Source organism: Rhinatrema bivittatum, chromosome 5 (assembly GCF_901001135.1).
Source record: "Rhinatrema bivittatum chromosome 5, aRhiBiv1.1, whole genome shotgun sequence".
Lineage (NCBI taxonomy): Eukaryota > Metazoa > Chordata > Amphibia > Gymnophiona > Rhinatrematidae > Rhinatrema > Rhinatrema bivittatum.
The window spans coordinates 128023170-128047296 of NC_042619.1; the positions used below are offsets into that span (position 1 = coordinate 128023170).

At 47.8% G+C, this 24127-nt stretch overlaps 1 protein-coding gene across 1 annotated transcript in view; it reads right to left on the reverse strand.

Moving 5' to 3' along the window:
* The window catches only part of GTF2F2 (general transcription factor IIF subunit 2), a 423749-nt gene that overhangs the window by 139814 nt on the left and 259808 nt on the right, over positions 1-24127 (reverse strand). The window lies entirely within an intron of this gene.

The window sequence follows — 24127 nt, forward strand, 5'->3', positions numbered from 1 at the left end:
AAAGATTCAATTTTATATTGAAGTGCCGTAGGGCCTGTTATGCGCCCCATCCGCTCTTGGCCCACACAGGGGCTGCTCACCTTCCCAACTCCTCGCAGGTCCCGGGTCGGCCTCTCCTGTGGCTGCGGCTAGCTGCTTGAGGCCTCGGCGTTCCGCAGCGGCGGTCGTCGACCCTTCCTCAATGTACCAGGCCTCATGACGAGCTCGGCGTCCTCCGTGGCATCGGCCATGCCCCTAGGCGAGCGCGCACGGACTGCCCAGCCCCTTAAAGGGCCAGGGGCAGGACCAGGCTCCACGGCGCACCCTGATTGAACACAGTATATCAGGAAGTTCCTGCCTGCATGTCCTTGCCTTGGAAATCGGGTCAACACAGTGTGGGGTACTAGTTTGCCTCAGTGTCTCATCGCTTGTTCCAGTCTTGTTCCAGTCCTGTTCCAGCGTCCTTCCTTTCCAAAGTCCTTCTGTTCCTGCATTCCCTAAGGTAGTACCTCTTGGACTGACTCTCTGGTACTGACCTCTGCCTGTTCCTGACTACGCTGATCGCTGCCTGGATTCCGACCTTGCCTACATCCTTGACCTCGTCTGACCTCTGGAACCTGACCCCTGCTTTGACTGACTACTCTCGGACTGACCTTTGGAACTTGACCCTCGCTATCACTGACCACGCCTCCTTGAGCCTGGCCCTGCTCCTAGCCTTGTCATCACAGACACTGTTCTGGCCTTCCTTGATTCTCCAAGCTTCCAGACTTGACTTCGACCACGCACCCTTGATCCTGGTGGGCACGCCTCTTCACTTCCTTTCTGGGAGACCCTGCAAGGCCCACCTAAGTCCAAGTGGCCTGGGTCCCCAAGGGCTCCACCCGGGGTGACATCGGGCTTCCAGTGGTGAAGCTCCAGCTAGCCTCTGTCTCCTCCTGTGCTCCTGGTGGCAGGTGTTTCCTGGGCCCGACCAGGGAGCCGTTTGTTGCCACAGCCTGTGGCTGAATTGCAAGCATGCCAGCTGTTCTGCCCAGGCCTCCAGGCAATTGATGTCCAGCGGGACTCTTCGGCATTCCAATGCCCTCAGGCCGTTAACTTCAGACAGTGACATCCCCAACCATGGAGACTCATATCTGTCATGAGTACCAGCCAGTTCGGAAAGGACAAGGGAACACCCTTTCTCAGATGATCCTCCTGCAACCACAACTGGAGGTGAGAGCAGATTTCCACCGGCAAGTGGAGCCGAACCACATAATCCAGAGACTGTGGGTTCCAACGAGATGGCAGAGAGTGCTGAAGAGGAAGCATATGTGCCCTTGTCCACGGCACCACTTCCAGGGTAGCTGCCATCAAGTTGAGCACCTGTAGGTAGGACCACCCTGTCGGTTGTATGGTGTTCATCAACTGACGCACTTGAGACATCAATTTCTGGATCCGCACTTCCGGTAGGAAAACTCTGTCCTATCCCATGTTGAACTGGACCCCCAGAAATTCCGATGACTGAAGATTGCTCTTGGTCAGGTTCACCACCCAACTGAGCTCCTGCAATAAGGAGATCACCTTGTGTGTCACCAGGCAGTTCTCTTCCTGAGACTTGGCTCAAATCAGCCAGTCATCCAAATACGGGTGCACCAAGATTCCTTCTTTTCGCAAGGCCGCCGCTACCACCACCATAACCTTGGAAAATGTTCTGGGAGTGGTGGCTAGACCAAAAGGCAGCACCTGAAACTGATAATGGTGCCCCAACAGCGCAATGCATAGAAAGCGTTGGTGTTCCAATCGGATGGGAATATGAAGAAAAGCCTCTGACAGATCCAGAAACATCTGGAACCCTGGAGACAACCCCTCATACCAAATGTATGCTGAAACTGCTTCTTATCCTCTGGCAACTGAGCAACTGGAGACTCGCCCCATTTACTGGCCAGTTTCTTCAACTCGCTCTCAAACAAAAATGAGCCTTTAAAGGGCATCTTGGAAAGATTGGCTTTGGAGGCTGCGTCAGCGACCAATTTTGCAACCAGAGTTGACGCCTGGCCACTATCACCAAAGCCACTCCTTTGGCTGAGATCTAGACCAAATCATAGCCTGCATCTGCTAAAAAGGCAACAGCAGGTTCCATAACCGCTCTGGAATTCCCTCCAGAGAGTAGTTGACGAGATATCGCCACTAGGGTGCAACAGGAAGCAATCTGTAAATGTATCACCACCGCCTCAAAGGCTTGCTTAAGAATAGCCTCAATCTTTCTATCATGTACTTCCTTCAAGGCTGCTCCTCCCTCTACGGGCATAGTTGTCCGCTTAGAAACGGCACAAACTAGAGCATCCACTTTGGGAAAACAGAAACTCTGTCTCACAGCCGGATCCAGGGAATACAGGCCTTCCAATGTCCGACCCCCTTTAAAATTTGCCTCTGGGGTGTCCCATTCCAGATCAATCAATTCCTGAATGGCATCCATCACAGGGAAAAAAACAAGAGGCTTTATGTAAAGACACCAAAATGGGATTCCTCAGCTCCAACATAACATCTGAACCAGGGACACCAGCTGTTTAAAGGTCTGGGAAATCAGGGCCGGCAGCTCATCTCTATGAAAGAACCACAACATGGTTTGATATGGTTCCAGCCCTGGAGGAATTTCCCCATCTTGCAGGGAATCAGGATCAACCTCATCATCAGTGCCATTCGGATTCCTGTTGGAAACATCCGCAGGGAGCTGAGGCGAGCCCTGGCGCTTAAGCAAAGGACTGAAACAAGGAGGAGCCATCGGCTGAGGGTCCAATCGAACAGAAATGGGGGAAGCGGAGGACTGCGCCTGAAGAAAAGCTTGTAAACCTTGAAAAAATTCCACCCAAGAAAAGGCAGCTGGGTCCAAACCACGCCCAGAAGGAACTGGAGCTGGTCCCACAGAAGTGCCTTGCCAGAGGAGGAGACAGTCAAGGGAGAACCAAGATCTGGCATCCCCCGAGTCAAAGCAGTGACCAACTCATCATTGGAATGGGAAGAGCCTGGCAGCGCTAACATAGGTTACAAGACAGGTCAGGCTCAGAAGCCCTAATATGACAGGCAACACAAATAGGAAGATGCTTAGGCTTCTTGCTTATCGGTGCCACTGAGGTGGTAAACGTGCATTGGAAAGGCTCGCACTCAAAAAAGAAATGCAACCTTAAATTAAGCACCTAGAAGAAAGAGCAGCAAAGCGCACGCACAAACTGTGTGCCGAGTGAAGTGTGTAAAAAAGTTTGTGCATGTAAAAAGTGCGCTCAAACACCGAGCGCACAACACGTGTGCAGAGTCAACACACTGCACACACCGACGGCCTATAGAAGGCAGCAACATATGCACGAGAGTGCACGAAAACAGCCTTCACGGCATGCAAGAACAAAACCTAAGAGCGGTTCCTAGCCCACCAGGGGCCACTCAACCTGCCCAGCTGCCCAGTTCCCCAACCCCAATGGAGACCAGAGGAAGTCCTGAAACCCCTTTAACTGATTCACGTTAAAACTGTTTCTCTTTTTTTTTAAACCTTACCTGAGCTCAGCGCTTACTGGCTGAGTACAGAGATGGTCTCCAGCTGCGGAAGGAGAGGGCATCTGCTGTCACCGTTGCACTTGGCCTTCTGTACCCGCTGTCTTTCAGCTGAACTAGCAGCTAAGTTCACGCTGGGAAACCCAGCTACCGGACCAAGTCACACCTCTGAGGGACCACAGAAATCACCTCAGGAATTCTCAACTGGGGGAGGGACCTTTAGGTATCACCGCAGGAGAGCAGGGCTTTCTTTTCCCTGAATTTAGAATTTCAAATTTCTCCTTCCAAAAAGCTTGAAGCAATCCCCATAGGGAGAGGCACGTTCACCATCTGCTGGAGACGAAGAATACTGGGAGACTGGGATCACTGCAGGGCTATATATACTGTGACATCAACTTGCTCAGTTTCCATCTGCTGGCAGGAGAGCATAAACCCACTGGTCCTGAGTCCATCTGTTTACACTCTAGGAAATGAAGTATTTTTGCTGAAGAGGTGAAGTCAGATGGGCAGACTGGGGAAAGGAAGGAAGGATGTTGTTATTTTTCTTTGTCTAGCACAAGAGAATACAGCTCCTTGCCTTTCGACCAGGTCTAGAACACCATTTACCCAACTATTCTGTGAATTTTTTTAATCCAATATCAGACTTTTATTTTATGTGCCCCAAGGAGTTACATTTGTACTACTTCTCTGTAATTAAAGTTAATGGCAGTTATCTATAAATTGTATTTTGAAAATCCAACAAAGAGAAAATTCCAACCTCCGACCCCCAAAAACACTTATCATAGTAATGCAGTACATAATGGAAGAAAGACTAACTGGACTATCTAGTCTGCCAGCTATTCCTCTCTATACTGCAAGAATATATCCCAGCTGCAGACAAAGAATGACCGCTTTTAAGATCTCTCCCTATCCAGAATAGTTTTTGTTATCTTTCTCATTTGTAATCTATCACCCTGGGCAAATGGGCATACAAATTCCCCATTTAGTTGGCATCCAGCTCCCCTCCCTTCCCATGTATAACCACAGTTTAATAGATAAATTGCTATGTAAGCTCATTATTTAAAGTACTTGGTTTAAATGACTTGCTTTCAGGGCAACTTGCTCATTAAGATGTGCAAGCTATTTAGTTAAACCAAGTATAACCTGTATGTGTAGGGCAAGAGGAGAGGTGGCAGCTATTGTTCAGTGACCTCTTATAATGTGATTTTTCTGTCCTATGAACTGTACAACTAACAGATGTGTTCTATAGATAGAAAACTATTTTCTGTGTACCTACAGTTACAGTATAAAGAAGCTATGATTGGGTTAAACCAGTATCAGTCATGTGCCTTTAAAAACAGGGTCTTCTATTTACAAATGACAGAATTATATTTAAAGATCAGCTACAATTTAACATTCATACTTGTTTTTAATCTTTCCAATTAACACTTCTAGCAAATTAAGCTATTTTTCTTTTGAATAAGCTGTAAAAAAAAATCTATACAAATTACTGCTCAACTAAGCAAAAGAAATTGCAGAACTAGATTTTTTTTGTTGTCATGCACAGCAACAATATATTGATTTTTTTTTTTTTTACCTGCTTCAAATCTTTTATTCTTTGGTCTAGTAACTCTTCATATGCAATTGACAAGCCTTAGTAATATTTGCTCTCCAAGTTCCTTAGGTTTCAGAAACGCATTTAAAAAACTAATTTACAGAAATCTTTTAAACCTCTTATCTTGTTCACAGATATGAAAACTGTATATTGTATTTCACTAAAATGGTTTCATAACTAATATTAACCTCCATGCATAAATTAATTTACCAACTGCAATATGGCAATGTTCACACTCTTTTTGAATAAATTCAAATTTATACTATAAATTCAGTTTGCAAATCAATTTAACCAGTTTGCAGTAGAAAAGCAAACCAAGATAAACTATTTGAGCAGATCAGTGAACAAAAACATCTGCCAAATAGCAATAAACTGGATACAAATAGTGGCATTTGGTCATAGCCTTCAAAGGATTCAATGAATCACCTGCTCCAATAGACAGCTTTTTTTTTTTTGCCTTTTTTCAGCTGCTATGCTCTCAATCACCTGCATAGCCAATCTACTACATATTTTGAATGGGTTAATAAACATGTGGATAATTGTGAGATGGTGGATAGCAGAGTTGCTTACCTGTAACAGGTGTTCTCAGAGGACAGAAGAATGTTAGCCCTCATACATGGGTGACATCAGATGGAGCTCTGATGCAGAAAACTTATGTCAAAGTTTCTAGAAATTTGACTAGGTACCCTGAGTATGCCCAGCATGCCCTATACCACGCATCCACACGGGGTCCCTCTCCAGTCTTGTATATTTAGAATTATGATTAAAATAAAAAAATAGGAGAAACCCAACTCTGTGGAGTGGCGGGTGGGTTTCGTGAAAACAAACATCCTGCTGTCCTCGAAGAACACCTGTTATAGGTAAGCAACACTGTTTTCTCTGAGGACAAGCAGGCTGGTAGTCCTCACACATGCGTGAATCCCTAGCTACAGGATGCTTCCCAACACAAAAGGGGTCCAAAAGACACCAATCAGGTGCCAACAGGCACAACAGTGCTGTTGGTAACAGAGTAGGAGACAGCTTGAACCCAAACAACGGGCCCTAGGCAGGAAGAGTTGGGTTCTTCACCTCAAAGAGATTCCAGAGGACAGAATGGCTGAACCTACTGTCATGTCGGCCATCTCTATCCAGACAGTAGTGAGATGTGAATGTATGGAGAGAACTCCATGTCGCAACCTTGCAAATCTCTTCCACGGGAAATGCTCTCAAGTGGGTCATAGCCGATGCCTGGCTCTAATGGAATGAGCCTTGACATGACCCCCAAGATGCAGTCCCACCTGAGCATAACAGAAGGAGATGCAATCTGCTACCCAATTGGATAGTGCTTGTTTGGCAATGGCAATGCCCAACCTATTCTTGTCAAAAGAAATGAAAAGTTGGGTGGACTGTCTATGGGCTTCTGTCCACTCCAGACAGTAGGCACAGTACAAACTGTGCAGTGCTCGTTTGCCTTGGTGCGAATGGGGCCTGGGAAAGAAAATTGGCAGGATGACTGGTAAAGATGGAAATCCATCACAAACTCAGTCAGGAACTTAGGGTGTATACGCAATACCACTCTGTCATGATAAAACTTAGTATAAAGTGGATAAGTCACTAAGGCCTGGAGCTCACTGACCCTGCGTGCTGAAGTGACCACCATCAAAAATATGACCTGCCAGGTCATGTACTTCAGGTCATAGGTACGCAGAGGTTCAAAAAGCGCTTTCATCAGCTGAGCTAACACCACATTGAGGTGCAAGACACAGCGGGAGGCCTTAGGGGAGGCTTCAATTGAAGCAGGCCCTGCATGAAGTGTACCACTATAGGCTATACAGAGATGAGCATACCATGGAATGCACCAATAGCACTGAGATGAAATCTAACGGAGTTCATCTTTAAGCCAGTCTCTGATAGATGTAGGAGGTAGTCAAGTAGTTTTTGTGTGGGGCAGGAAAACTGATCTAGAGCTTTCTACTCACATCACATGGAAAACCTCCTCCATTTCAGTCCATAGGACTTTCTAGTGGAAGGCTTTCTAGAAGCCACCAGGACCAGAGACACATCCTCCGAAAGATCAAGCAGCTGCAGGATTAACCTCTCAACATTCAGGCTGTGAGCGACAGGGCCTGGAGGATGGGATGCCACATCCTGCCTTGATCTTCCATGATGAGATCTAGGGATCAATCCAGACTGATCTTGGCCAATGAGGGGTTATGAGGATCGTAGTCTTACCTGTCCTTGCAAAGCTTCAAGAGAGTCTTCACCACTAAGGGAATCGGAGGATACACATACAGAAGACCCTTGCCCCAATTACAAGCAAGGGAAGCAGAACTGAGGCACCTTCCTGTCGCAGGGGGACATGAACAGATCTATGTCCGGGCTCCCCCAGAATCATAATATCTGATTTGTTACCCCCTGGTCCAGTGACCACTCATGGGGACTGAAGGCTCGACTCAGCCTATCCGCTATCACGTTCTCCATCCCGGCTAGGTACATGGCCGTGAGCACCATCCCAAGGGCAGAGCCCATGACCAGATTTGGACCGCTTCCTGACAAAGGACGTACAATCCCATGCCTCCCTGCTTGTTGATATATTACATAGCTACTTGATTGTTGGTGGGGATCAGGACAACTTTGTTGGACAGTTGATCTCTGAAAGCCCATAGCGAATACCTGATCACTTGAAGCTCCAGGAAGTTGATTTGAAAAGCGCATTCCTGGGTGGACCAGAGACCCTGAGTGCTGAGCCCATCTACATAAGCTCCCCATCCCAGGGTGGATGCATCCATGGTTAGGACAATTTGGGTAGGGGGACTTTGAAACAAGATCCCCTATTCCAGATTTGAAAGTACTCGCTACCAGGACAATGGGTCCCAGAGAGACGGGTTGACTCGGATGCAATCCTGGAGACTCTGAGTGGCCTGATGCTACTGCGACCTCAGGGTCCATTGGGCTCTGTGCATATGTAAACTTGTTGCAGCCATATGGCCTAACCACCTCAATATGTGCCCGGCTGTCACCTGCTGGCTCTGTTGGATCTCTGCTGTGATGGTCATCAAGGTGTCAGCCCTCTGGTGAGCCAGGAAGACCTTGGCGTGAGCCATGTCTAACAGGGCTCCTATGAAGTTTAACTGAAGTGATGGCTGAGATGGGACTTTGAGAAGTTGAGAATAAATCCTAGTGACTCCAACACCTGGATGGTCAAATGAATAGTCCTGGTAGCCCGTCTGAGACATGCTCTTGACCAGCTAATCGACCAGATACAGGAAATCATGTACTCCCAGCCTGTGGAGGTATGCTGCCACCGTGGCCAGGCATTTTATGAAGACCCGTGGGGCTGATGCGAGTCCGAACGGCAACACCCGGTAGTGGAAGAGTTGTTACCCTACAACAAATCAGAGATACTTCCTGTGACCAGGAAAGATCTCGATATAAGTGTATATGTCCTTTAGGTCTAGGGAGCATAGCCAGTCCTCTTTTTGCAAAAGGGGGATCAAGGTGCATAGGGAAACCATCTTGAACTTTTGTTTTCTTAGAAACTTGTTCAAGGCCCTTAGGTCTAGGATGGGGCGGAGTCCTCCTGTTCTCTTTGGAATCAGGAAGAACCTGGAGTAGAATCCCCGCCCTCTTTGCCCTGGTGGTAGGGGCTCAACCACTCTGGCCGTTAAGAGGGAGGAGAGCTCCTCCTGATGAGCTACCAGCACCCAAAATGGGCATGAAGGGCAATTTAGTGGGGCACCCAAAAGGTTAACATAAACATAAGAAATGCCATACTGGGTCAGACCAAGGCTCCATCAAGCTCAGCATCCTGTTTCCAACAGTGGCCAATCTAAGACACAAGTACCTGGCGAGAACCCAAACATTAGATAGATCACAAGCTACTATTGCTTATTAGTTACTGTAATAGCAGTTTATGGATTTATCCTCTAGGAACTTATCCTTTTAAACCCAGTTACACTAACTGCTGTAACAACATCCTCTGGCAATAAATTCCAGAGCTTAATTATGTGCCGAGTGAAAAAGAATTTTCTTTTTTTTTTTTGTTTTAAATGAGCTACTTGCTAACTTCATGGAGTGCCCCCTGGTCCTTCTATTATCATCTGAGAGAGTAAATAACTGATTTATATTTACTTGTTTGAGTCCTTTCATGATTTTGTAGACTTCTATCATATCTCACTCAGTCGTCTCTTCTCCAAACTGTACAGCCCTAACTTCTTTAGCCTTTCCTCATAGGGCAGCAATTCCATGCACCTTATTTTGGTTGCCCTTCTCTGCACTTATCCAGTGCAGCTATATCCTTTTTGAGATGACTAAGAATTTAGTGACCAGAATTGCACACAGTAGTCAAGGTGTTGTCTCACCATGGAGCGATACAGAGACATTATGACATCCTCTGTTTTATTTTCCATTCTCTTCCTAATAATTGGTACCCCTGATGGACAATGTACAGAACCCACTGATCCAAGGTTATACCATGCCACTGGTTCACAAGAAAATGCAGCTTTCCCCTGACTGGAGGGTCCATCATCCCAGGTATGGGTAACTGGCATATGCTCCCTACTACTCAGTCAAAACACCATCCCCAGAGTTGACTGAGGAGCTGACTGGGGCTTGCTGCCTAGGATGGCCGCAGGAGCCCTGATGGTGTTCAGGGAGCAAGGGGGCAGAGGACAGTATTTCCTTTGGCAAAAGAAAGACTTCCCTGGCCTCCATCTCAGCCTCCTAGAAAAGGTCAATGGGTCTGGAGTACTGGCAGAGAGTTATTGGAATGTTTCATGGTGGTCCCAAAGCCGGGCCACAGCATCCCTCACCCTATCTCCGAAAAGATTCTCTCCAGTACACGGCACCTCTAGTCAGAATCAGAGGCCTGCAGCCATTCCATTCTGAGCGTGCTGATTCCCACCGCAGAGACTCTCGATGCTGTCTCGAAAACATGGTAGGTCGCACGGACCTCGTGTTTTCTGTTCTCCAGGCCCTTATGCACCAGTGACATGAGGGTGTCCTGCTGCTATTGAGGCAGCTGCTCAGCCACCTCCTGCACTTGCTTCCAAATGTCCCATGAGTAAAGCCTCATGTAGAGCTGGTAGGCAGTGATGCAGGCAATGAGCATGGTGCCTTGAAACACCTTCCTCTCAAGAGCATCCACTCTATGGTCCTTTCCCAGGGGCGCTGAGGAATGAGTCTGAGAGCACTTGGCCCTCTTGAGGGTGGATTCGACCACCATCGACTTGTGTGGCACCTGATGCTTATTGAATCTGGAAGCCTTACTGAATGAGGTAGACCCAGCCTGCCTTCTTAATGGGAGGCACTGTGAGGGGGTATTCCTATATTCTCAGCAGCAACTTCTGAAGGAGCTCATTTACCGGGACCACCATGATCTCCTTAGAAGTGCCTGATATCCTCCTCCGTCAATAAATGAAATGGGATGGCTTCCACCATCACCCTCACAAAACCTGCGAAGGTTAAATCCTGAGGCAGAGACTTCCTTCACTTCTTTGGAGGACAAGGTTCTGAAGGGAGATCCTCGGAGCCTTCGGAGGAAGACTCCAACGTGTCATCTCCCCCAGGGCTCAAGGGTTCCTCATCCTCACTGTAAGCCACAGGGGATGGGTACCTAGGTGCTCAACCTTTGGCCAGAGGTCCAGGCACCGGTAGAACTGGATAGGGGGTGGCAGGCCTCAGTGGAGCTTTCTCCTCAGAGAAACCAGCAACGACCACTGTATCGGTAGAGGGAGACCTCGGTGCCCCACTGGGCACCAATGCTGTCCCGGGAACTGATGCCAGCTTAGTCAGTAATGCATCGCTGAGCACATTGAGCTTCTCCAAAAGCGGAATGAGGATGGGTGGCACCGGGTCCAGTGCCGCTGTGCCACAGGACTGAAGCCCTGCAGGACCAGTCCACTGAACATTGCCAATGCCAACTCCGACTGGGAGGAAGGAGGGGTGGCCAGTTCTCTTCGGACCCTGGAGGTGGATTAATGACTGGCATCAGGACTGGTGGAGACTGTCACGGCGCCCTGGCACCAATGTTGAGATTACTTACCTGATAATCTCCTTTTCCTTAGTGTAGACAGATGGACTCAGAACAAATGGGTATAGTGTGCTCGTGCTAGCAGTTGGAGACGGATCTGTTGTCAGCACGGGTACATATGCCCCCACAGGAAGCAAATCAGTAATCTTCCTTGCAAAAGCTGTTATGGATATATGTGTACTGACGATCAATGAAATAGTGAAACAGGATTCCCCTGACCGATTGATAGTAGCTGGAGACCACCAGCATTCACAACCGGAAGGCGTCGACACCTGGCAAAGGGGACGCTCGTATGTAAGAAAATAACATGGCCTACCTTGAATCGGTGAAACCCATGTATACCGGCAGCCGGGCGGGATGCTGAGTCCATCTGTCTACACCAGTGGTTCTCAACCCTGTCCTGGGGACCCCCCCAGCCAGTCGGGTTTTCAAGATACCCACAATGAATATGCATGAGAGAACATTTGCATGCACTGCCTCCATAACATGCAAATTTTCTCTCATGTATATTCATTGTGGGTATCCTGAAAACCCGACTGGCTGGTGGGGTCCCCAGGACAGAGTTGAGAACCACTGGTCTACACTAAGGAAAAGGAGATTATCAGGTAAGTAATCTCAACATTTCCTAGCGTGTAGCCAGATGGACTCAGAACAAATGGGATGTACAAAAGCTTTACTCCCAGCCTGGGCAGGAGGCTGCCTGAGGACCGCGAAGGACCGCCCTCGCAAACGCTGTGTCCTCCCTGGCCTGGACAGCCAGACGGTAAAATCTGGAGAAGGTATGGAGGGAGGACCATGTCGCCGCTCTACATATTTCTGCAGGCGACAGCATCCTAGATTCTGCCCAAGATGCTGCTTGGGCTCTGGTAGAATGAGCCTTGACTTGTAGAGGCGGTGACTTCCCGGCCTCTACATAAGCCGCTCTGATAACTTCTTTAATCCAGGGGGCGATGGTGGGCCGAGAGGCCGCTTCTCCTTGTTTCTTCCCGCTGTGCAGGACGAACAGATGGTCCGTCTTTCGTACTTCTTCTGTCATTTCCAGATATCTGGGCAGCAATCTGCCGATGTTGAGATGGCATAGTAAACGCCCTTCTTCTGATTTCTTCAAACCCGCCGTGGTAGGCAAGGATATGGTTTGGTTGAGGTGAAATTGTGAGACTACTTTAGGTAGAAAGGAGGGAACCGTGCGAAGATGAATAGCCTCTGGAGTGATTCTAAGAAAGGGATCACGGCAGGACAGCGCTTGTAGCTCCGAAATGCGGCGTGCTGAACACACTGCCAGCAGGAACACCATCTTCAAAGTTAGAGAACGGAGAGACAGGCCCCGAAAGGGTCTGAAGGTGTATCCCGCGAGGAAATCCAAAACTAGGTTGAGGTTCCACAGGGGCACTGGCCACTTCAGCGGCGGGCGAATGTGCTTGACTCCTTTCAGGAAGCGAGAAACATCTGGGTGCGTGGCAATGGTCTTGCCATCCCTCCTGGGACCGTAGCAAGACAGCGCAGCCACCTGAACTTTGATGGAGCTTAGGGAGAGACCCTTCTGAAGCCCATCCTGCAGGAAATCCAGAACAATAGGGATAGTAGTCGCATGTGGATTGGTGCCATGAGTGTCGCACCAGGCTTCAAATACTCTCCAGATCCTTATATAGGTGAGGGATGTGGAAAACTTGCGCGCTCAGAGGAGTGTATCTATCACCGGCTCCGAGTAACCTCTTTTCTTTAGTCTAGCCCTCTCAATGGCCAGACCGTAAGAGAGAATTGAGCCGGATCCTCGTGGAGGATGGGACCTTGACGCAGCAGGTCCCTGAGAGGAGGCAGGGGAAGGGGCTCCCCTGCCAGTAGTCTTCTCATGTCCGCGTACCAGGGTCTTCTTGGCCAGTCTGGTGCCACTAGAAGAACTAGGCCCCGGTGCTTCTGAATCTTGTGGATAAGGGCGCCCAGCAGAGGCCACGGAGGAAAAGCGTATAGCAGGGTCCCGGGAGGCCATGGCTGAACCAGGGCGTCGATCCCGTGAGCGAACGGATCTCGCTTGCGGCTGAAGTACCTGGGTACTTGAGCATTGGATCTGTCCGCTAGTAAGTCCATGTCCGGAATACCCCACTGGTCTACAATCATCTGGAAGGCTGTGGGCGACAGCTGCCATTCCCCCGGATTTAGGCTTTCTCTGCTGAGGAAGTCTGCCGTGGTGTTGTCCTTCCCGGCAATGTGGACGGCGGAGATGTCCTGAAGATTCTCCTCTGCCCAAGCCATCAGCGGGGCTATCTCTAGGGACACCTGTCGGCTTCTGGTTCCGCCCTGACGGTTGATGTATGCCACCGTGGTGGCGTTGTCTGACATCACCCTGACTGCCCGGTTCCGCAGTCTGTGAGCAAATTGCAGGCAGGATAACCGGACTGCCCGTGCCTCCAGACGGTTGATGTTCCACCCTGACTCTTCTCTGTCCCACCGCCCTTGTGCGGTGAGTTCTTCGCAGTGTGCTCCCCACCCGCTCAGGCTGGCATCTGTGGTGAGCAGAATCCACGTGGGGGAGGACATCTTCGACCCCCTGCTCGTGTGGTTGGACTGCAACCACCACCGTAACTGGGTCCGCACTCTGGCTGGCAGAGGTAGATGCACGGAATAATTCCGGAAGCGGGGGCTCCAGCGAGAGAGCAGGGAGCGTTGTAGAAGTCTCATATGGGCCCTTGCCCAGGGTACCACTTCCAGGGTGGATGCCATGAGGCCGAGAACCTGCAGATAGTCCCAAGCTATGGGCCGGCTGGCTCCCATCAAGGACCGTAGACGCGTCTGAAGTTTTAACCTTCTCTTGGAAGTGAGACTGACTTTGTCTGCCTGGGTGTCGAACTGGACTCCCAGGTATTCCAGTGATTGGGAAGGCTGTAGGTAACTCTTGTTGAGGTTGACTACCCAGCCCAGGCTTTCCAGAAGGGCGATCACTCTGTTGGTTGCCCGATGGCTCTCCTCTCGTGATTTCGCCCTGATCAGCCAATCGTCTAGGTAGGGATGGACAAGAATTCCTTCCTGTCTGAGCGCCGCTGCTACCACTACGACCACCTTGGTGAAGGTCCGCGGCGCTGTGGCTAACCCGAAGGGCAAAGCCCGGAATTGGAAGTGGCGTCCCAGAACCTTGAAGCGTAGGTAGCGCTGATGATCCGGATGGATCGGGATATGCAGGTAGGCTTCCGACAAATCTAAGGCCGTGAGGAACTCTCCTGGCTGTACTGCGGTCTTGACTGAGCGCAGAGTTTCCATGCGAAACCTCGGGACCCTTAAGTATCGATTGACTGACTTGAGGTCCAATACGGGCCGGAAAGTGCCCTCTTTCTTGGGTACCATGAAATAAATGGAATAGTGCCCAGAATCCATTTCCCATGCAGGTACTGGGATTATGGCTTTCAAGGACAGGAGCCTCGCCAGGGTAGTTTCCAATGCTGCCTTCTTGTGTATTGGACACGAAGATTCCACAAACCTGTCTGGAGGGAGGTGATGGAAGTCCAGATAATACCCCTCTCGGATGATGGCGAGCACCCACTGATCAGACGTAATCTCGACCCATCTGGGGTAGAAGAGGGTTAAACCTGCCCCCTTTGGCTCTGTTCCCCGGATGGATCGGCTGATTCTGATTGGGAGGCGTGGCCGGGCCGTGAACCCGAGCCGGCTCCCCTCTTATGCTGCTTGGTCCGAAAGGACTGGTTCCTGGCCTGAGGACGAGGTGCCTGGTAGCGACTCCTATAGGGAGTCAAGCGCTGGGAGCTTCTACCTCTGGAAGGCCTCGGAAAGGCGCGCTGGTTCCTTTTGAACCTATCTTCCGGCAGTCGAGGTACTGGAGAGGCGCCTCATGTGCTGGCCAGTTTATCAAGGTCGCTGCCGAACAGGAAAGAACCCCTAAAGGGCATTCTGGTGAGGCGCGTCTTCGAAGGAGCATCGGCTGACCAATTCCGTATCCAGAGCTGCCTCCTGGCAGCTACAGAGGATGAGACCCCCTTTGCTGTCGTACGGACTAGGTTGGATGCGGCATCCGTGAGGAACGAGAGAGCTGACTCCATGTCAACCGCCGGAGCATTGTTCCTGACCTGTGACAAACAGGAACGTGTCACCACTGTGCAGCAGGTTGCGATCCGCAAAGATAGAGCTGCCACCTCAAAGGTCTGTTTCAGGATGGCGTCCAGTCGCCGGTCATGAGGCTCCTTGAGGGCCGCCCCCCCTTCAACTGGAATGGTAGTGCGCTTGACCACAGCGATAACCAAGGCGTCCACCTGAGGGCACGCCAGCATCTCCTTGATTGCCGGTTCCAGGGGGTACATGCCCGTCAGGGCCTGACCCCCTTTGAATGAGGCCGCTGGTGCAGCCCATTCCAAATCTATCAGTTGCTGTGCTGCTTGCAAGAAGGGAAAATGGCGGGCTGTAGGACGAAGACCTTCCAGCAGAGGGTTCTGCGTAGAGGGCATCGTAGTGCTGGGACCTGTAATCGCCAACTCCGCCAGGCACTGAGATACCAGGTCGGAGAGATCTTCCTTGGGAAAGAACCGCCTCATGGTTCGATATGGCTCAATCCCCGAGGGAAGTTCCCCCTCCTCGGGGGGTTCGGACTCGTCCTCCGAGACATCAGGGTCCGCCTGAACCGGACTGCCCGGAGGCGGGTGCCCACGATAAGGGCGCGAAGGTCCAGGGGCAGGATCAGCTGGAGCAGCAGCAGCAGGGCCTGGACGGGAAGCTGACTACATCTGTACAAAGGCATGGATCCCCTTAAAGAGATCCACCCAGGAAATGGAAGCGGTCTCTGGTCGTCGGGGTACCAGGTCCCCCGGGATCCCAGGTTGGTCGAGACTGCCCGCTAGATCCGGGGTGGCCCCTGGGGAACTGTCAGCAAACCTCGGTTGAGACGGGTCCTGGCCCGAGGCTCCCACTGCCTCCTCACATTGGGCACAAAGGGAGTCTAGCTCCTCGCTGCGCGTGGCTCTAATCTGGCATGCTGAGCAGAGGCCGAGAGCTTTTATGCCTGATGCAGGAGGTGCTGCTGCAAGAGACGCTGGGGCGTTCGAATGTTCCATTGTGGCTTGCGAATGTAGCGCTGAAGAATATGCGTGTAATACAATATGCGCTTAAGAATATGCGGCAGCAATATAAGCTCAATACAATATGCTCTTAATAATATGCGGCAGTAATATACCCTCAATACAATATGCGCTTGATAATATGCGGCAGCAATATACGCTCAATACAATATGCGCTCAATAATATGCGGTCAGCAATATACGCTCAATGATATACAATATACGCTCAATGATATACAATATGCGCTCAATAATAAGCAGTCAGCAATATACGCTCAATAATATACCATACGCGCTCAATAATATGCGGTCAGCAATAAACGCTCAATGATATACAATATGCGCTCAATAATATGCGCTTAATCATATACAGGCGCCTATCATGGGCGCTCAATACCTGAACAAGGCCGACAAAATGGCGACCTCCACGGCGTGCCGCATACAGGCAACGCCGCCGATCCTCGTACCTCGGAGACCAAAAGTAAGAGATATACGCCTTACCTGATCCTCGGCGCTTCCCGGTTGGAACCCGGGCGGTCTCCGGTTGCGGGGGGGGGGAGAGGGGAAATACCTTCACCGCCGCGCTTAAGGAAATGCACCCGCTGCCTCTAAGCCGCCGAACTCGTCTCGCTCGGGGCTAAGTCCACGCCGGGACCGAGGTGCCTCTCAGCCCGACCCGAGCCCTTCTCGCTCGGGGGCTAGATCCCTGCCGCGATTCGGCCACCGGACCGAGGCCTAAACCTCCGAGGGATCGCGGAAATCACCCCGGGAAACTCAACTGGGGGAGGGACCCGAGGGTATCACCGCAGGAGTGCGGGGCTCGATGTTCCTGTAGGAATTTAGTAAGTAGAATATAGAAAGTAGAAAAATAGAAAGTAGTATTGGAAAACACGCTCTGCGAGCGTGCAGGCTCTCCAAACTGCTTTGGAGACGGAAATTACTGATTTGCTACACTTCCTGTGGGGGTATATGTACCCGTGCTGACGTCAGATCCGTCTCCAACTGCTAGCACGAGCACACTATACCCATTTGTTCTGAGTCCATCTGGCTACACGCTAGGAAATGGAGGATTGGCACTACCTGCTGCGGATTCGCTTTGGGGGCATTGCGGCAAAAGTTGGTGCATCCCCGTGCCCGGCACTGTGCTTCAATGGGGACCAGTGCTGATGTTTTTCAGCTTCCCTCTATGCTCAGCCCAGTCCTTCCCTGGTGCAGAGGCCAATGACGAGGAACTTGACGTCCTCAGCCTGAAGGAGACCTACCATGGTCGATCTCCGGCACCCGTCCGTCAGGGACATCGACAAAACTGACGGTCCCGCCAATGATGATGGCTCAGTGTCCATTGGTGCAGCTTCTTGATCCTTTGATGCCGATGGCTCGGACTTCTTTGACCTGAAGAGCTGTTCCATCTTGTTGAGTTGAAGCAGATGTCCCTGCAGGGTCATTTGGGTGCATGAGCAACCCTGGACGTCATGCAATGCCCCCAGGCAGAGGACATATATCTAATATGGATCTGTGATGGACATGGTCCTCAGACACTGGGAGCATCACCGAAAACTGGACATGGCCATGATGGATGAAATAAAAAGGGCAAAAACCGAAGGTGATTGCGGTGGGTTGTCGATGACCAGCAAGCATCGATGTACTGCCGCCACGGGAAATCGACTACGAAAGGAAATTTACCTGAGTCACCGAAAACCCTGACTAGGAGATGCTACGGGAGGGTACCGAGAGGAACCCAGCAACAGAACAATGAGGAAAAATTACGAAAAATGCGAGAAAAACAAAGTTTTCCACAAGGCCAAAAACAGCCATAGAGATCACACTGTGAGGCTTACAGCTCAGCGGAAAAAGAGAGTCTGGAGAGGGACCCCGTGTGGATGCGTGGTATAGCGCCTGCTGGGCATGCTCAGTGTTCTATTCAAAATTCTAGAAACTTTGATATAAGTTTTCCATATTGTCATCTGATAATGTCTCCATCCTGCTTGTCCTCGGAGAAATAGGGTATCTGGATTTTCGCAAGGTGTTTGACAAAATCCCTCATTAGAGACTCCTTAGGAAATTAAAGAGTCATGGGATAGGAGGCAATATCTTATTGTAGACCATGTACTGGTTAAAAGATAGGAAACCGAGGGGTTGCAGTAAAAGGTCAGTTTTCTTGGGAAGGTAAATAGCCGAGTGCCCCAGGGATTTGTACTGGGACTGGTGCTTTTTAATACCTTTATAAATTATCTCAAAAAGGAAACAATGAGTGAAGTGATCAAATTTGAAGCAACACAAAATTATTCCAATTTGTAAAATCACAAACAGATTGTGAGAAATTGCAGGAAGATGTTGTGAAACTGGGAATTCAAATGCAGATGAAATTTAATATGGACAAGTGCACAGTGATGCACAAAGGGAAAAAATAATCCAAACTGCAGTTATACAATGTTAGGTTCTGTATTAGGCATCACCACCCAGAAAAGGGATTTAGGCACCATTGTGGAAAATACATTGAAATCCTTGGCACAGTGTGCAGTGGCTGTCAAAAAAATATACAGAATATTATGAATTATTAGGAAAGGAATGAAGAATTAACCGGGGCAGCTTTGCTATTTCTGCTCCCCATTCAAGAGGCATAATAGAAGAAATACCATGAGCCTGTATTTGAGTGGAATAATGTAGGCCGCAGTTTTATTACATGCTGACAATAGGTCTAAACTGTGTCTAACAGATAATAGTGTCTATGAATGAGAAACCCATTAACCAAGCCAGCCTGCCCTAGTCAAGCAAGGCCATGTGAAAGTAAATTGTTATGAAAGGCCGGGCCATCTGGACAACCCTGTCCTGATCCAGTAAGGGTGTCGGCTCTCCGGGCCTGCCACTGACCAAAAGAGGAGTCACTGCTCTGTCGCTGAACCACCTTAGTTCTATGGGTGTCAGATTAATCCAGACAGTTTAGAGCCTCGAAGTGTAATCATGCTTCCCCCAATCAACTTTAAGCTCAAGTATTCCCGCCATGGACCTGAGCAGCCTAACGGTATTTCTCAGGGTCCTCCATCACAAGCTGTGCCTTGCCTGTGTGTTCGGGGGCCTCTACTAACACCCCTTGTGTAAACAAATTCCCCTCAAGCAATTGCCTACATCAGACCCTTTTTTAAGGTGTTGATAAATAACTCCTGGCCCAAGTTAGACAGATGTACTCCATCTGGCCTGAACAGCTCAGCACAATCAACAGAGGCCTATTCATTTCTAATGCAAAAACTCCCATGCCCAGTTACAATTTGCCAACTTGCTGATTGATTTTTGCAATATTCCGCAAAACTGGAGGATGGCAAGGGACAACTATCAGAGTAGATAAATGCAGGTTCCTGGCAACCAGGAGGTAAGGAGTGCAATGTCATTTCTGATCAAATTCTCCAGCTGCCTGTCCGACAGATCTCACAGGTCATTCTCAAGATGAATCATGAGCACATCCATGAATGCCTGGAATAAGGTTGATCTCGTGCATACTTTGTAACCGAACCAACACACTCAAACGTCCTGTGCCACCAATCCCAACTGAATGCCAAAGGAGGCAGACTTCACATGACCTCCTGCCCAGACGTATGAATGGCCCAAAGTCCATATTATCTGCCACCACTGCCTGACTCCTACAGAAACAGAAAACAGCAACTCAGTTATAACAAGGTCTTGGTAAACCTCCTGTCTGATGTAAAATGTTTAGGCAGCAGAGCACCATCGACCTATCTGCTGATTGGTCTCAACTGATAGGACGAAGGCAGCTGCACTGGAGGCTGCCCTAATTCTAAAAGAGTGGAAGCTGAATCTCCCTGTCTGTATTCCTGCTGCCTGGAGCATCTGTTTAAGAATGGTAGTAAACTGGAATCTGTTATGGGGTGTTAAATCTTTGTGCCGCAAAACGTGAAGCATGTAACAAGGCCTGGTACTTCGGACAATGTGAAAAGGTGTCCCCTGCTCAACTGGTCCATATTTGACCTTTTTTTTTTTTAATTATTATATTTATTGGGTTTTTGCATACCAACAATAGTAAAATACAATTGAAGAACATCATATATGAACAAGCAAATATATCTATGAAATAGTTGCCAATGGAGTACTTCTGTATTGTCTACCCCAATCCCAGTCCCCCCCTAATCTATTAAGAATAACAGGGACAGTTGTGGTATTTACAATAATTACAACAGCTGTTTTGCAGGTGTTACCGTTACCAGGTGCAGGGAACTATAACTCTAGTGGTACATGGTAGCTACAATTATTAAATTTGGCACAGGGGAGTTCGAATAAATATTGTGTTTGGGGGTGGAACCAGTTGTTATATGCAATGAAGACATTAGAGGGCCTTAGGAAACAGGTAGTTGCGGGATACAACTCTTTACCTCTGAGGAGAGAGAATAGTAATAAGGCTTCCAGATGGCTTGCATTTTTTTCTGTTTTCTGAGAGAAAATGATTTGGCTGACAGTTATTCCATTGTGAGTAATTTGAGCATCTTTGTTTCCCATATGCCTATGGAAGGGGTGAGAGGGCCAATCCAATGAGTAAGAATCGTCTGTTTAGCAGAAAGACTGGCTCTATCTAGGAGTAGTTGAATGTGCTTGGTTACAGGTTGGGAGGTATGAGAGTAAAGACCAAACAGCCAAAAATGGGGATCATGAGGGAGGTAAATTTTCACTATGGTTGTACAAATCTTAATTATTAAGATCCAGAATTTGTTTACAGGAGCACAAAGCCAGAAACTATGTAGAAAGTCATTGACATCATTTGTACATTTTTCGCATATGGGAGTTGGGCATACTTACATTTAAAAGCTATGGACTGGGGAATATATAGCTGCCATAGAAATCTAAATTGGGTCTCATGGAGGGCTACATTTTCAGAGAGTTTGGGGATAATAGAGAAACAGTAATGAAGATTTTGCAAAGACAACTTTATCTCTGACCAATTCGACCAAAGTGTAAAAGCTATGTCGATAGAGGAGGAAGGTTGAACCTTTAAGAGCCATCTGGCAAAAACAGCACATGATAATATTTGTTTATTAGGGGAGCAGAATAGAGCAAGTAATTTATTAAACTGACCTAAATTCTGGTTTATTAGAAGAAGGGACTGGATATAGTGACGTAGTTGTAAGAAGTTATAGAAATCTGTGCATGGAAGAGAATATTTTTTTAAAGATACAAACAAATGTGGATAAAGGTGAGTCAGTTGATATAGGGTATCTGGATTTCCAGAAAGCATTTGTCAAAGTCCCTCATGAGAGACTTCTTAGGAATGGGGGTAGTGTCTTATTGTGAATTGCCAACTGATTAAAAGACAGAAAACAGAGAGAAGGGCTACATGGTAAATTTTCCCAATGGAGAAAGGTGAATAGTGGAGTACCCCAGGAATCTGTTCTAGGACTACTGCTTTTTAATATATTTATAAATGATCTGGAAATGAGAACAACATGTGAGGTGATAAAATTTGACAATGACACAAAATTATTCAAAGTTGTTAAATCACAAGATGAATGTGAGAAATTGCAAGAGGACCTTGCACAACTGGGAGACTGGTCATGTAAATAGCAGATGATATTTAAAAAGGAGAAGTGCAAAATGATGCACTTAGGAAAGAGCAATCTAAATCACAGCTACACAATGCAAGATTCTACATTAGGAGTCACCACTCAGGAAAAGGATCTTGGCATTAACGTGGATAATATGTTGAAATCCTCTGCTCGGTGTGTGGTGGTAGCCAAGAAAGCAAATAGAATGCTAGGAATTATTAGGAAAGGAATGGAGACTAAAATAGAGATCATCATAATGTCTATTTATCGCTCCATGGTGCAACTACATCTTGAATATTGTGAGCAATTCTGGTCACTATATCTCAAAAAAGATATAGCAAAATTAGAAAAGGTTCAGAGAAGAGCAAACAGAATGATAAAAGGGATAGAATGAGTCCCTTATGAGGAAAGGCTAAAAAGGCTAGGGCTCTTCAGCTTGGAGAAGAGACAGCTGAGGGAAATATGATAGAGGTCTATAAAATAATGAATGGAATGGAACAGGTGAATGTGAATCAATTGTTTACTCTTTCAAAAAGTACAAAGATCAGGGTCATGCAATGAAGTTACTAAGTAGTATATTTAAAACAAATAGAAAATATTTTTTACACATAATTAAGCTCTGGAATTCATTGCCAGAGGATGTGGTGAAAGATATTAGTGTATCTGGGTTTAAAAAAGGTTTGGACAAGTTCCTGAAGGAAAAATCCATAAACCATTATTAAAGTGGACCGGAGAAATCCATTGCTTATCCTTGGGATTTACTGAAAAGCTTCTAGAAATTTTTAGTATGCTTGATTGAGCATACGCAGCACAACTCACATCATCACTTTTTGCATGAGGTTACCTCAGTATTCGTTTTTCCATGGCTAGATAGGTTTCCTTAATCAATTCAAAGCTTTCTTTATTTTTCGTCTGCCAGGTGCACTAATAATCAGAATCCCTCTTCAGCTTCACACGTCTTCCCAACCGCTAAGATTAGCACAAAGAGGAACTCTACATGCACCTCCCATGAAAACATCTTTAAGTAAAAGAGCTCTATCCACAGCAGGCCCCAAACAGTGGAATCTGCTTCCTCCGGAGCTAAGGCTGATACATTGCCCCAACACGTTCAAAAAAAGACTCAAGACATGGCTATTCGGTCAAGCATTCCCTTAACTTACTTAGTCTTCCACAGCTCCCATAGACTGTTTTCATACTGTTGACGTCCAGAACCTATGCTCATGTTTTTACTCATCAATAAGAAATTTCTCCCTCCTCCCCCCCTCCACGAACAACTTTCCTTCCCCCTCCCCCCCCATTAGCAAACCTCCCTCCCCATGTGCTAGTCTTGCTCTATTAGTGCATACTGCTACTGTTCCTAGTTATGTTATTCTATATTATCCAAGTTGTTCACTCCCTTGTTCATTGTAAGACATATGTTGTCATTGTTTTCTACTTTTATAATGTAAACCGGAGTGATAAGTAATTCTGTTACCTGAACTTCGGTATAAAAAAAGTTATAAACAAATAAATAAATAATAATGGTGCGGGTGAGTGGCACTTATCAAGTTTTTCATTAAGAACAAGAAATTTGACTTCTTCCCATTGGGCTGGATTTTAAAAGCCCTGCGCTTGTAAATCCGGCTGGATTTACGCATGCAGGGCACTTGTGCGCCGGCGGGTCTATTTTGCATAGGCCGCCGGCGCACGCACAGCCTCGGGATGCGCGCAAGTCCCGGGGCTTCGTAAAAGGGGCGGGGGAGGGGGCGTGTCCGGGGTCAGGGGGCGGTTCGGGGCGGGACCATGGGCGTGGCGCCGACCCGGGGGCGTGAGAGCGAGGGGTTATGGTTGGGTATAAGAGCATGAATGTGGAAGTATGTGATAGTGTATGTGTGAGAGAGAATGGACATGTGAGTATGTGTGAGAGAGAGAGGATAACCACCTAATCCTTGACAATATCAGGGTGATTGGAAATCAAGAGCTCCCACAGAAGGGGACAGCAGGGGCTTTTTTAAAATCCTTATTAGTTTTAATTATTGTGTGTTATTTGATATATGTGCTGTTTTGAAATATTTTATTGGTGTTTGGGAAATTGTAAAAAATGTATATGATTTTAATTAATAGAAATTATATTTAACAGTAGTATTAAAGTATTCTTTTATTAGTATGGTTTTACTATTATAACTGATGCTTTATGTTTCTTGATTTTATTTGTTTTATGAGGAATGGTGGTTCTGTTTTTTCATTGTTAATACACAGAGTCTGGCTTCTTGGAGTTTCCATTTCAGTTTTTTCTAATTTGTGCTCCTTTATTTTGTATTCTGTATTTGGTGAGGGTCTGTCTCTGCTCTGTGAGTGTGACCATGATGAGAGATTCTGCTAGCATGTAGTGTCTGTATAGGGATCTATAGCAATCGGGTTTGTTTTGTTTCCTCAGTAGGTG